Source organism: Rhipicephalus microplus, chromosome 4 (assembly GCF_043290135.1).
Source record: "Rhipicephalus microplus isolate Deutch F79 chromosome 4, USDA_Rmic, whole genome shotgun sequence".
In the NCBI taxonomy this organism is placed as follows: Eukaryota; Metazoa; Arthropoda; class Arachnida; order Ixodida; family Ixodidae; genus Rhipicephalus; species Rhipicephalus microplus.
The window spans coordinates 26,677,570-26,690,911 of record NC_134703.1 but is presented as its reverse complement, the minus strand read 5'-3'; positions in this window follow the sequence as shown (position 1 = coordinate 26,690,911).

Below are 13,342 nucleotides of genomic sequence, written 5' to 3'. Positions count from 1 at the left end.
GTTTGCACTTGTGTTTCCCCTTGTAGTTCTAATAACGACGGCCTCATATTCTGGTTGTGACTGCAAAAATTTGATTTATGATAGATCGACTGTTCCATGAATCGTGTAGAAGCTTTACCGACAGTCCCGGTAGAAGAAAAGGCTTTACCGGCATCTTTGGTACATATAAGGGTGACGCTACATATTTGATGTGAGTGCAATATATAGTTTGCGTGGGCAGACACTATAGGTACAAAAATATGTAATCAACGAACAGCATAACTTGAATTTGTAACAGGAATACTTCTTTGCAGAATAGTTGATTCATACTGAACACGGGAATTGCTGCTTACAAGCAAAACTAAGCCAGGAAAGAGACAGGACGGAGCAATGGGATAGAAAATTTTCCTCTCTGTCCTGTATCCTGTCTCCTTTCTTCCAACTTTCGGTTTGAGCATTTGAGCAGCAAGTCCAGTTTTTAGATTGTGATAAATACAAGCTTTCTTTTTATGACGGCGAAAGAGTGCCATAAACGTGGACAGAGAAAGAAAAAAAAAGCGCGTGGTCTTGTTTGCTTCTTTCTTTGTGGTCTTTTTTTTTTGCGCTGGGGCATGAACAAGCTCAGTTCTATGCTCATTTTAAAGTTCCTTTCATTTCACTGTGCCCTAATGCACCAATTTGAAGTTAAGTGTTTTATTCATTGCTATTAATAAGCGGACAGCTCATTACCCCGGCCGATCTATGAGCAGCCGTAGTATTACGGTTCACTCGCAAGTAATATTTTCTAAGAAGCACAAGGTATAATTAAAGTCATAGCAATTGTTCCTGGCTACTCGGGCTAGGATTGGCGCTGGCGCCTAAGTCCACAGCATATTTCTGCTACTTTTTTGTATGTAAGACATATCTATGTATCATATATTCATAGCTTAGTGAAGCATCTGATGTCGTATTTTATTGAGGAAAGTCCACAATGTTTCCCTCCAAACCATTTTCAGGCTGTTTTTTTTGCCGAACTTTTCCGGTATGCATCTAGCCTTCTGCTGAACTGGATTACATATGCTTCATAAATCATTAGGATAGCCATTACCTATACTTACAATCACTGTCTTGCACAAATATAATTATTGCGAAGCGCTCATAACAATACGCCATTTTGCTACCACGTGTCACGCTTGCTTGCATTCTTCTGCAGTTTCAAGAAGCGGTGGAATAAAGTTTCAGGCCATATTTCAGTCGCTATATTAACACAATACTAAGTTATTGGTTTTTACGCGTAAAAATTAAAACATAGTTGTGGCGCACGCTGCGGAGGACTGCAGGTAATTTCGACATTACAGAATGCGAGAGTCTCTAGCATTCCCCACCACCCCTAAAATGGGACAGTCACTACTGGGGTCGAACCCGCACCTTTCAGGGCAGCAACCGAGTGCCAAAAGCACCACACCACTGTGGTGGACTTTCTCTCCGGTTATACAAGGGAATGATTAACTGTCGTTAGTCAATTGCCAGCATCTCAGAATAAAGTGATCTCCTCCGCAAACCTTGTAGGCTCTCGAAGTGCCTGCCATTAACGCTCTGCGCTAATTTTTCCTAATTTAACCGCTTGATTAAGTATAAGCAGACAATAATTAGCAATGGAAAGCTTGTCTCACTTCTCGGCATTTTTCACATTCTAGGAGCACTTCAGTGTGGGTTAGTTGGTCTATTACTGTAAGTGGAACAACAACAACATCAACAACGACGACGACGACAATGACAACGACAACAACGACAACTACATCGACGACGACAACGACATCGACAATGACATCGACATCGACATCATCGACAACAACATTATCGACAACATCATCGACATCATCGACATCATCGACATCGACAACAACATCATCATCATCAACAACAACATCAACAACAACATCGACATCATCGACATAACAACAACATCAACATCATCGACATCAACAACAACAACATCAACATCATCGACATCAACAACAACATCAACAACATCATCAACATCGACATCAACAACATCAACAACATCAACAACATCAACATCAACAACAACAATCAATCCCATTTTCATTGTCATGTGAAGAATTACGCCAGTTGTTAAACACTTATCTCAATTAGCGGAGACATTTCCATATGCTTCCTGCATTCCCTGACTGAGAAATTACTTTTGTTGCCGCAGCTCAATGAAATGCTGTTTCGCAATCTGAAACCCGTACAACAGAGTCATGAAATGAATGGAATCTATTTTGAAATATGCTTTCCCGATGCCAGCCTATTTTCTCAAGTTACTTTAGCAAGTGTTTTTCTTGTTACATAGTAGAATTTACTTTGATCAACATTTTATCGATAACACATGATATCTATGTTCACATTATGATGCGTTTTTTTTTGTCAAAGATTGACTGTCATTTCGTTCCCTTAATAGTCCCTGAGCAAAGCTTTCGTGCAGCAATTTTTTGTATTTGTAAATGATTCATCTTGTATAAAAGAGGTGGGCTCGGAAGCTATTCCTTACATTCTTTTGATGGAATGTGAAATTACGGTTTGCCGTGAGTGAAATAAACCTAATTTATCAGGAAGAGAAGATAGTAGCTTTCCTTTTCGTTTAATATGATTCTTAAAAGGATGCTGAATGGCAAAATGATTTTTCGCGTATTGCTGAAGTACAATTTCACAAACTCGAAAACACCACTTTAACCACGACACGACACTTGGTTAGCGAGAAAACGCGGGAAAAGAAGCTGCTAGTGGAGACGCCATCTTGAGATTCCCACGCCAAATACTGTGATGTCATCAATTTTTGAAATCGTATACTTGGCTATAAGTAGCTTTTAATCGACAAAATTGAAGTACATTAAGCCTAAGGTGCTATTAATTCAGCATACGAAGTCTCAGAAAATTTCATTGAGCCAATGTCCCTAAAATACGAGAAATACATTGCGGAATATTTTACGTCATGCGCGGAGATGGCGGAGCGAAGTAAAAAAAAAAATGAAACGTCAACCTAGATTTTTTCCTGCTAATAATGAACTTATGACAGGGAAAATTGTGACATTAGAGTTTTCAGAGTGCAGTTTATTAATCTAAAGGAACTTACTGTTTTTCTTGAGTGTCTTTAAAAAAAAACGTGCTTCATGGCGAAAATTGCAGTGATATGCTGGTTACAGTATTATGTTATATGTAGCACAATATCTTAATAGGGGATTCGTGCTAAATAAAATATTTGGTGCGCAATCTTTCACTAAACAAATTACGCATTACATCCTGCTGCTATTTTCCCGCTCACATAAACGTTTACGCTGTAGTACCATATATTGAAAATAAGCGCACATTACCGGTCTTCGGATATGTTTTTCGGAAGATCTTTTGCGTAGCCAGAATTTTTCTTTTCGGGTCACGGGGCAGGGGGGGGGGGTTCAACCGTACTTCGCGTATGTTCGCACCCATGTAAATTCAAAACATAGCCCTCCCCCCCCCCCCCCCTTTCCTCTGAGATACACGAGTGCCAGTAGTATATTATTTCCTAATACACGGGTTAATGTGAAAGCTATAATGAGTATATTCTTCGTAATGTTGAATCACGCTTTCACTTTAGGATACACTGGTGGAACTATTATTTTCTTCCAGCTGTTTTTTTTTATAACAGCTGGAAGAAAATAATGGTTCTACCAGTGTTCTAGCTGTTATATACATTTGTTTTAAAATTTAGACTAATAACGTGAAACGAAACAGCGCTTGTACTTGCGCTCTATGGCATTAGATGCCCTTGAACCGATAAAACTTGACGTAATAATAAATTCCAGCTGTTATTTCACTCTTTCGGTAGGAGGCAACAGTGCCAACTAAAGCTCATGCACAAGCACTCGAAGGTTTATCAAGCCCTATACTGTCCTTGAGAAGCCACAGCCAGCGGGTGCGAAGGCTTGGCATTTTACGACTACTCGAAATCTCCCGTATGAGTAAGCGTCCGTGTGCGGCTGTCCCCGACTAGCGAGGTCATTCGTTGCTATGGCAGCCGATGTGACCGCTGCGAGTGGCTCATGCGTGAAACGAATTTTTCGCTTGGATGTGCCGTCCTATATATAGGAGCTGAAAGCCGAATATTAAGATGTGTTTTGGAGTCGACAGTTCGCATAAAATGTACGGGCTTGCAAGCTACCGCCAGCATACCTGGAATAGCGGCAAAGGGGTCGCTATTTTAGGGAACAATAATCTCCCCATATTTTGACATGAGTCATAGCAGCAGAATGGAAAAAGACGTTTACAGAAAATACAAGCAATTCAAGTATACAGGAGGATTGTTTCAGAAGCGAACTATATTGTTTTTATTTTATTTATCAATACTTCAACCCCCGAAGAGAGTTTTAGCAGAGTGGGTAAATATTTGCTAAATTTACAAATTGGCAACAGGATAAAACTAAAACGGAAAGTATGTACAGGCTTTCAGAAGATGAAAAAAAAAACGACAATTTCCAATAAACAGGTACAAGGCCATCCAAATAACTAAATAAGCACTGTATTCAAGATGACCACCAGCGTAGAATAACACTGCAGGGATTGAAGCACACAGCACTACTACATGTAATAGAGTACACCCAATTATTGTTGAAGCTGCGTGTTGTAAACAGATTCAAAGATGGCTGCGAAACAACACCATTATTAAGATTATTTTATTCGGTAATTGTCCTAAAGAAAAACGAATATTTGAATGTGTTATTACGTGTGGTAGATGAAGTTAATGTGAACGCGTGTCTCTGCCTTGGGGCATATCCACTCCAAAAATGAAGTATGTGTAATAAGTCTAGCTTAATGTAACCTTTATTTAACCGCCCCGCCGCGGTGGTCTAGTGGCTAAGGTACTCGGCTGCTGACCCGCATGGCGCGGGTTCGAATCCCGGCTGCGGCGGCTGCATTTCCGATGGAGGCGGAAATGTTGTAGGCCCGTGTACTCAGATTTGGGTGCACGTTAAAGAACCCCAGGTGGTCTAAATTTCCGGAGCCCTCCACTACGACGTCTCTCATAATCATATAGTGGTTTTGGGACGTTAAACCCCACATATCAATCAATCAACCTTTATTTAACTGAAAGAAAAATTACAATCTCAATACAGTGTTTGCCTGTGTTGGAGTTAGGTGGTTGGCTTTTGCTAATAAACAAGTTATTGAAGTATGTCCGAAACTATTATAAATAAATGTAACAGCTCGCTTATGAATTATTTATAAATACAAGTAGCTTATGAAACCAAGTAGCTCTACGCCACCTGCCCACTCTCTCGGGAGGAGGAACGGACAGAGTAAAAGAAGATAGAAGAGCAAAATTCGCGTAGCTTGCACTATATTGGCACAATGTTAGAGAAACAACTGAGGTTATCATGAGCGACATAGTCATGGCCTCTGCGATGATATTCTTGGCTTTCATAAATTTCTTGAGCTGATTGGTTTCGCTAATTTTCACTGCCCTTCTGCGCTTCCAAATCAACCACCTCTCCTCCTTAATCACTTTCTGCCATCACTTTTCTTCTCCGCTTCCTAAGCAACCACCTGTCCTCCTTAATCACTTTCCAATATTACTTTCCTCCTTCACTTCCTAACAACCACCTCTCCTCCTTAATCACTTTCCACTTTCACTTCCTTTCTCCGCTTTCTAACCAATCACCTTCCCTCCTAAATCGATTTCCACTATCACTTCCCATCTCCACTTCCAAATCACGCACTTTTTCTCCTTAATCACATTCACTACTCGCCCTTAGAGACCCAAAGAGCCCTCGTGGTCAGGGCGTGTGTCTGCTGCAGCAGAACCCGGACTTGGGCTCCCTCCTGAGCGCTTGCAAAGGGTCGACGCTTAAGCCACCTCCATCTGTCTTTTGTAAATAGTGTAAATAAATGTTTTTCGCCAGAACCAGAGACCGCTAGGGGGCCACGGAGAGCGGACATGTTGCGCGTCGGCTCCGCAACTTTCCTATGTTTTTGGTGGATTGTCGAATTTATCGTGGAAAACGCTTCTCACCATCGATCGACGGCAGTTTCAAGGACTTCCCTGACACCAAGTTTTGCCAGGTGGGACCACTTTTTAGCCACTTATTGGCGCTTTTATTCCACCACGAAAGCAAGAACGCCAAGTCCAGCGTCTCTGCGCACGACGCCATAGGCCGGCCGCTGCGGCGGTGGGGCCTGCAAGCCTAACGTGTCGCCGGACCTCCTCGGAGCTCCCGATCCCCGACGGCAGCGTACAAGGCCTTTGCCAGGGCTAAATGGATGTCGTAGAGGTAGAAGGAGAGGACATTCGGCCGGAAGATTTCGGCGAGGGAGCAGGATGGTGCAGCGTAAAGAGAACGAAACAGGCCGACGGCGCGTCCGAGACAGCGCAAGACCAGAAGACGGAGACGCAGCAACAGGCGGCTGCCGCGGCGACTACAGGGATTGTCCCGGATACTGCCACAGCGGCGCAGAATAAAAAGAAGTGTGCTCGTTACTTGCAGCACCTCGCTAAGGCGAGCCGAATGCCAGAGTTACCGCCCGATGACTACAGGATCATTGTGCGCCCCCGCGGCGGATTCAACGGGGCTGAATACAAGATAGATCGCATTTACTGCTGCCTTCGTAACGCGGCAGGTATCGGTAGAGAAGCGGCTAGAGAGGACAGCATCTGCCTCAACGTTAAACAGAACGTCGTGGTGCTCAGCACTCCGTCCGCGGACAGAGCCAAACGCTACGGAGCCATCAGCAAGCTTTGCATCGGGAACCGAGAGTTCGAGGCGAACGCCTATCAGGCCGCCCCGGAGAACACTTCCAAGGGCCTGATTAGGAACATTTCCAAAGACGAGAGCCCGGAGGACATCGTAAACAACCTAGTGACGCAGCGCAACCCCAGCGTGCTGCATGCCAAGCGAATGGGCACCACGGACAACATCATCGTATTGTTCGACGGTTTCCGTGTTCCCAGACACGTATACTATGGACCTATGCTTGTGAGATGCTCCCTCTACAGAAAGCACATCGACGTGTGCTACGCGTGCGGGAGGCTGGGCCATCGCTCCGACGTGTGTCCCAACCCTGCCGACAAGATTTGCCGTGGCTGCGGAAGCAGTAACCCACCGTCTGACCATCACTGCGAGCCGCGGTGTCAACTGTGTGGCAAGGATCATCTCACGGGTGACCGCGTCTGCAAGGCGAGATACAAGACTCCTTACATAGTCAAGCGTCGCCGCCTAGAGCGAAAGCGGCGTGAAGAAGAGCAAGCGGCCGCAGCGTCCGACAGCATCTACAACAGCGGCATTAGCACCGAAGGCAACGGAGGTTACTACAATCATTATCCGGCGTTTGACAGTCATTCATCCAACGCCACCCGAAGAGGACGCTCGACAAGCCGAGACGCGAGAGGCGGCGGCGGTAAATCCCGGTCCCGCTCTCGCAGCCGGACACCAAGGCCGAGAAGCATGTCGAAGACGCGCGGTGGCGCCGTTCCGGGCGCCACAGCTGTCAACCAAGGCACCCAACAAAGTCAGCAGCATCAGACGTGGCGGCAGCCGCAACAACAAGGACCCATGGGAACATGGCAGCAGGTGAGATGGGCGGATGTAGCCGCCTTTCGCGCCGGCGGCGTTGTTTCGGCGGGACGTCCTGGCGGTCCCGCCGTCGGTGGCGGCGGTGGGAGCGAGCTCAAGCTAGCGGTAGAGCGAGCGCTAGAACAACGCCTAGGACCATTACAATCGATAATTTCAGAGCTGAAACGCGAGAACGCCGCCCTTAGAGCGGAAAATTCCAAATTGAAAGGAGAGGCTCCACGAATGCAACAACCGCAGCAACAGTCGACGGCGCCGCCACCACCGACGCCTCGGTCTTCGACTCCGTCGAGACCCGAGGCGGCGGGGATGGGCACGGATGACGAGAGCAGTTCGGGAGAGGGGGCAGGCGGAAGCGAAGACCGCCCGTGTACCGCGAAAAGGATAGCACTAGATCCTGCCAGGCACGAATCCACACAGCGATTTGGCCGTTATGATAAGCTACAGAAACAAATCGATACTATCGAGACCAGCCTCGATGAACGTTTTGCTAAACAGGTGGCACAGATGAATGACATGTTCAATAGTGCGATAGCTAAGCTCTCTGAACAAATGACACAAATGCTCACCGCGCACACGGCGCGCATAGAAAACATTGAAGCGCGACTCCCGCCATCTGCGGGCAGACCGATTAGAACGGTGAGTAAGCCCTACGCTAGACAGCAACAGAGTCAGCAGCAGCAGAACGCGCTGCCAGACGCCGAGCCGCAGATTCAGCCGCACCCCAGTCGCCTCGACGGCGATGGGCTAAATTAAACACAAGCATCACCATGGCTAGACACGAGCACACTCACACTAACACTCACAAACAACAGTACACGATCTGGCAGTGGAACTGCCGGGGATATAGGAGGAAGCGGGGAAATCTCGAGCAATTTATTCGAAGCCGTGAGACGAAACCGGACATTATCCTCTTGCAGGAAACAAATTATCTGGCAAAACTAGCTGGTTACAAAGCCATAAATGCGGCCGCGGCGGACAACAGGCGGAAAGAAAAACGTGCTACACAGCGCTCGGCGCGTGGTGGGGCGCCGGGGGCGGCCGCGGGTCGCCGAAGGCGGGGCGATCCGCTCTCGTCGTCGGCGCGACCGCGGTCGCTGCCGTCGCCCCCGCCGCGTCCGGCGCCGGTCGCCGCCGTGCTAGTTAGACGTAACATCACGGTGGCGCAGCGCGAACTTGAGTGCGTAAGGATACCGCATGTTTTTGTAGAATTAATTCCTAAGCGCGGCCGAGGCCTGTTTGTACTTAACGTCTACAGTAAACCCACGCTACAGCACCGATTTGGGGAGCTGCTCCGGAGAGCAAGCACGGCCGCCAACGGCGCACCTCTGCTAGTTGCAGGTGATTTTAATGCGCCCCATGGGGTCTGGGGATACACGCGTGAAACGCTCAAGGGCAAACACCTTTGGGAAGACTCGCAAGACCAACGGCTTGAACTGATCGCGAACCCCGCCGATCCGACGCGCCGGGGTAACAGCGTGAGCGCAGACACGCTACCGGACCTCGCGTTCGTGTCGAATGTCACCGCGGCGTCTTGGCAAAACACGCAGGAGGACTTAGGGAGTGACCACTCTCTGATAGAGATTACGGTAGACACGGGCCCGAGCGTTCGTAGAACATACTCTGAAAGCACAGGCCGTAAACTCAAATTAGTGCAGTGGGACGCGTTCCGCAAAAAGCGAGCAGAAGGCGGGCGAGGCGACGAGCCGATCACGGATATAGACGAGTGGACCGCGACGCTCAATCGGGACGTAGACGCGGTAACGTGCCACATCCCGCCCGAAGCGAAGCTCGAAGTAATCGACAGCAGGCTCCTACACATGTGGGAAGCAAAGCAAGCCCTACTCAAGAGGTGGAAACGCCAAAGACATAACCGGGCGTTGAGGAAACGCATAGCACGGTTAGACAGAGAAATTGAGGAACATGCGTTCCAAGTCTGTAGGTCACAATGGGAAGACCTGTGCAACGGCCTCGAGCGACAGATGCGCGGGGCGAGTGCTTGGCGCCTTTTCCGGCACCTATTGGATCCGGAAGATACTCGTGCCGCTCAAGGCCATAAAACTCGGAGACTTGTGAACGATCATAAAGGCGATGACCTGCTCGGTGCAATACGTGACCGTTACTTTAAGTCGGCAGAGAGCGTCCAACACCCAGATTATGACGGCGTTGCTAATGAGCAACTAGACGCCGAATTTAGCGAAGCGGAAATACGGGCAGTCCTTTTTGAACTAAACACCCGATCGGCGCCCAGCCTGGACCGGGTTTCGAACAAGGCTCTCCGCAACCTAGATGACGAGTCAATCTCCCGATTTGTGACTTATATCAACGAGTGCTGGCAACGCGGTTCCCTTCCTGAAGCGTGGAAAAGAGCTCGAGTTATCATGATTCCTAAACCGGGCAAGCAGGTTGCGCTTGATAATCTAAGGCCAATTTCGCTCACGTCTTGTGTAGGAAAAGTTCTGGAGCACGCAGTCCTCAAACGCGTGACTGACTTTCTCGAAGTCCGCGATGTATTTCCGCACACCATGCTAGGATTCCGCCGCAATCTCTCCGCACAAGACGCGTTGCTTCAGCTGAAGCACCACATTGTTGATGACATTACCAGCTCAACCAAGGCGATCCTTGGCCTAGATATAAAAGAGGCCTTTGAAAGCGTTAAACACGAAGCAATTTTAAACAGAGTTCAAACATTAGGACTAGGACAAAAAACATATAATTACATACGTGACTTCCTTGCCGGCAGACGCGTACGCGTCGTCGTTGGAGATGTGGAACTGCAAGAATTTGAGATGGGCTCGAGGGGCACGCCACAAGGCTCCGTAATTTCGCCATTACTCTTTAATTTAGTTCTATTGGGGCTACCCGAGAAATTATTAGGCATACAAGGATTGTATCACAGTATCTACGCGGATGACATCACCCTCTGGGTTCCCGGCGGAGGTTGTGATGGTCACGTCGAGCGTACGCTCCAGGCAGGTGTAGACGAAGTTCAGGAGTACTTGCGAGGAACGGGCCTCGAATGCTCGGCAACCAAGTCGGAACTTCTAATCTACAAACCTACAAGTAGAGGTCGCAAAACCCCGCGCGACGAGGAAAGGGAGTGCTACAAAATAAGCGTTCTATTGGCAGATGGCACTCCCATTCCACACGTAGACAAAATTAGAATTCTGGGGTTACACCTGCAGGCAAACGGCCATAATGGTGAGACGGTGCGAAGACTACGTCGTTCGGTAGACGACACGATCCGACTCCTACGTCGTATCACGAACAGACGTACTGGTATGCGCGAACACTGCGCGATCCGTCTAGTGCAGGCGTACGCAATAAGCCGTATAACATACGTTGCCCCCTACCTCAAATTGCTAGGCTCAGAAAAAAACAAGATCGAATGTATAATACGAAAGGCTTTCAAGAGAGCAATTGGAGTTCCACTGAATGCGAGCACTGAAAAGTTACTAGAACTTGGACTGCACAACTCACTCGACGAGTTAATTGAGGCCCATGTCGTTTCGCAAAACGAACGCTTGTCGGGGTCTAAGACGGGTCGACACATCCTCGAGTCACTTGGCATCCGGTACCACACTCAGCAGGGAGAAAAAGCGGATGTTCCTGCCTCGGTTCGCGACCGCCTAATTGTTCCGCCGCTTCCTAAGAATATGCACCCGACGCATCACGTCGGGCGCCGTAACCAGCGAGCTAGTGACCTTCAAAAGAAGTATGGCACTAGCGACGAAGTTGTGTACGTAGATGCCGCGAGATATGGGGACGGGAGACACGCACACGCCGCTGCGGTCGTTGACCGTGCGGGCAAATGTCTCGCAAGCGCCACGGTGACCACGGGACATACGGAGGCGGCCGAAGAATCCGCGATAGCCCTAGCAATCGCCACGGGGCCGAACGCTACGATCGTAATCAGCGACTCGCAGGCAGCAATCCGCGGCTTCGCGCGCGGCCGCGTCTCGCGGGAAGCGGCCCGCATCCTTAAGATGTGCGGTGATGGTGACTCAGCGTCGCGATCGCCACAACAAAATTTAACAGTCTTCCTCCTTTGGACCCCGGCACACACCGATGTCCCGCTTCCGGGCAACGAGGCGGCCCACGCCGCGGCTCGAGGTCTCACTCGCCGAGCCGCGGCACATTCCGTGGCCGCCGCCTCCGCTCCCGAGAACGGGGCTTCTGATCTGCCGGATCGAGACACTTCGACAGACACGCAGCGACATCACAGACCACAATGGTCGTGGGGTGATCGTCTCATCACGTTCCGAGATATTACGCAACACTACAGACTGGAAAGGCGAAAGTTCCCGCCACCGCATGACAAATTAAACAGACACGATGCCGTAAGCTATCGCTTACTACAAACCCACTCTTACCCCAGCCCGGTCGTCTTACGCCACTGCTACCCGCACTTACACATTACCGATCTATGTAAAGCATGCGGGCGCAGAGCAACGCTGCGCCACATGCTCTGGGAATGCGCCGGTAACAATGGTCGAGAAACGGCCGCCGTTCGCGATGCGCCTATGGCGGCTGCCAATACCAGGCAACAGGAAGCCTCGAGCTCACTCGTTCCCGCCGCCGTCCCGTCTGCGGGAGCCGCGGGGGACCTTCTCCGTCGGCGACGCCGCCGCTGGGAGGCGGCGCTCAGAAGCTCGGAGCTCAACGACCAGCTCTGGGCTGTCCGGCAGGCCGAAGATGCCGCCCGAGTTCAGGGACTCAGCGCCGCCATCTGAGGCCACCAAGACCAAGCTGCCGGCCAAGTTCTAATAAAGTTTCCTCTCTCTCTCTCTCGCCAGAACCACGACCACAAAAGGAGTTGGCGAGTTCAGCCCAGTACTACTGTGTAGCCGCGAGGGATGCTCAGCTATTCTGCTAGCCTTGCGTCATTAGTGCAATGACACTAGTGACGCAAGTCTAGGTACGAAAATAGTTTTATTCATGGAAATGCCGCTGCTGTGCAAGGACGGCAAAGTGCGGAGCTGTGTGGCCTTCTTTGTTTCTCTTTGGTTTTGTTCCTTTATCTACTACCTTGCTGCATTTTTTTTTGTCGTTGCCTATTTCAACTTTTTTCTGTCTCTATTTATTTATATCTCTTTCTCGCTCTTTCTAGTTCTCTTGTTCTTTCATTTCTTTCTTTCTTTCCGTTTCTATCTTTCTATTTCCTCTTATGCAGTGCTTTGCTCTTTACCCCCTTCATTTCCCCCTTCTCACTTTCATTGTTCTTTCTCATCCTCTTGCCTATTATACTATAGAAGTTTACACTATGCTCTCTCAGCGTCCTTCTGAGAGGGATCAGGAAGCGATGTCCTGAAACTCGTCAAAAAGATGTTAGTTCCACCTGGGGTCAAAACGTTTCTCTTTAAATTTCAAATGGATACACTACTTGTGAAAACATGACTTGAACAACGAGGTATGTTTGTGCCATGGGGAGTGAACTAACTGTATTTGTTGTAACAAAGCAGAAACTGTGCAGCATGTTTTTATTGACGTTCGGGATGCTCTGTTTTGTCGGGATATCCTGCAGTGAACCTTGAAGAAGGAGCCACCATTTAACGCCTACGGTATTCGTTCTCTACCCATTCAAGGAAATAGTGTCCTGTATGACCTCTTCATGCTTGTAGGTCTTTATAGCATACGGATTTCACTATGGACATACGAAACTTTTATCGACAAGCACGATCGGTTAAAACCCATAACGTTGAAAGGTCACGAAGCTTAAAGCACCGATGGGCAAGTGATGAAATGTTTGGTATATTAGACACGAGAAACTGGTAAAGGTGCAT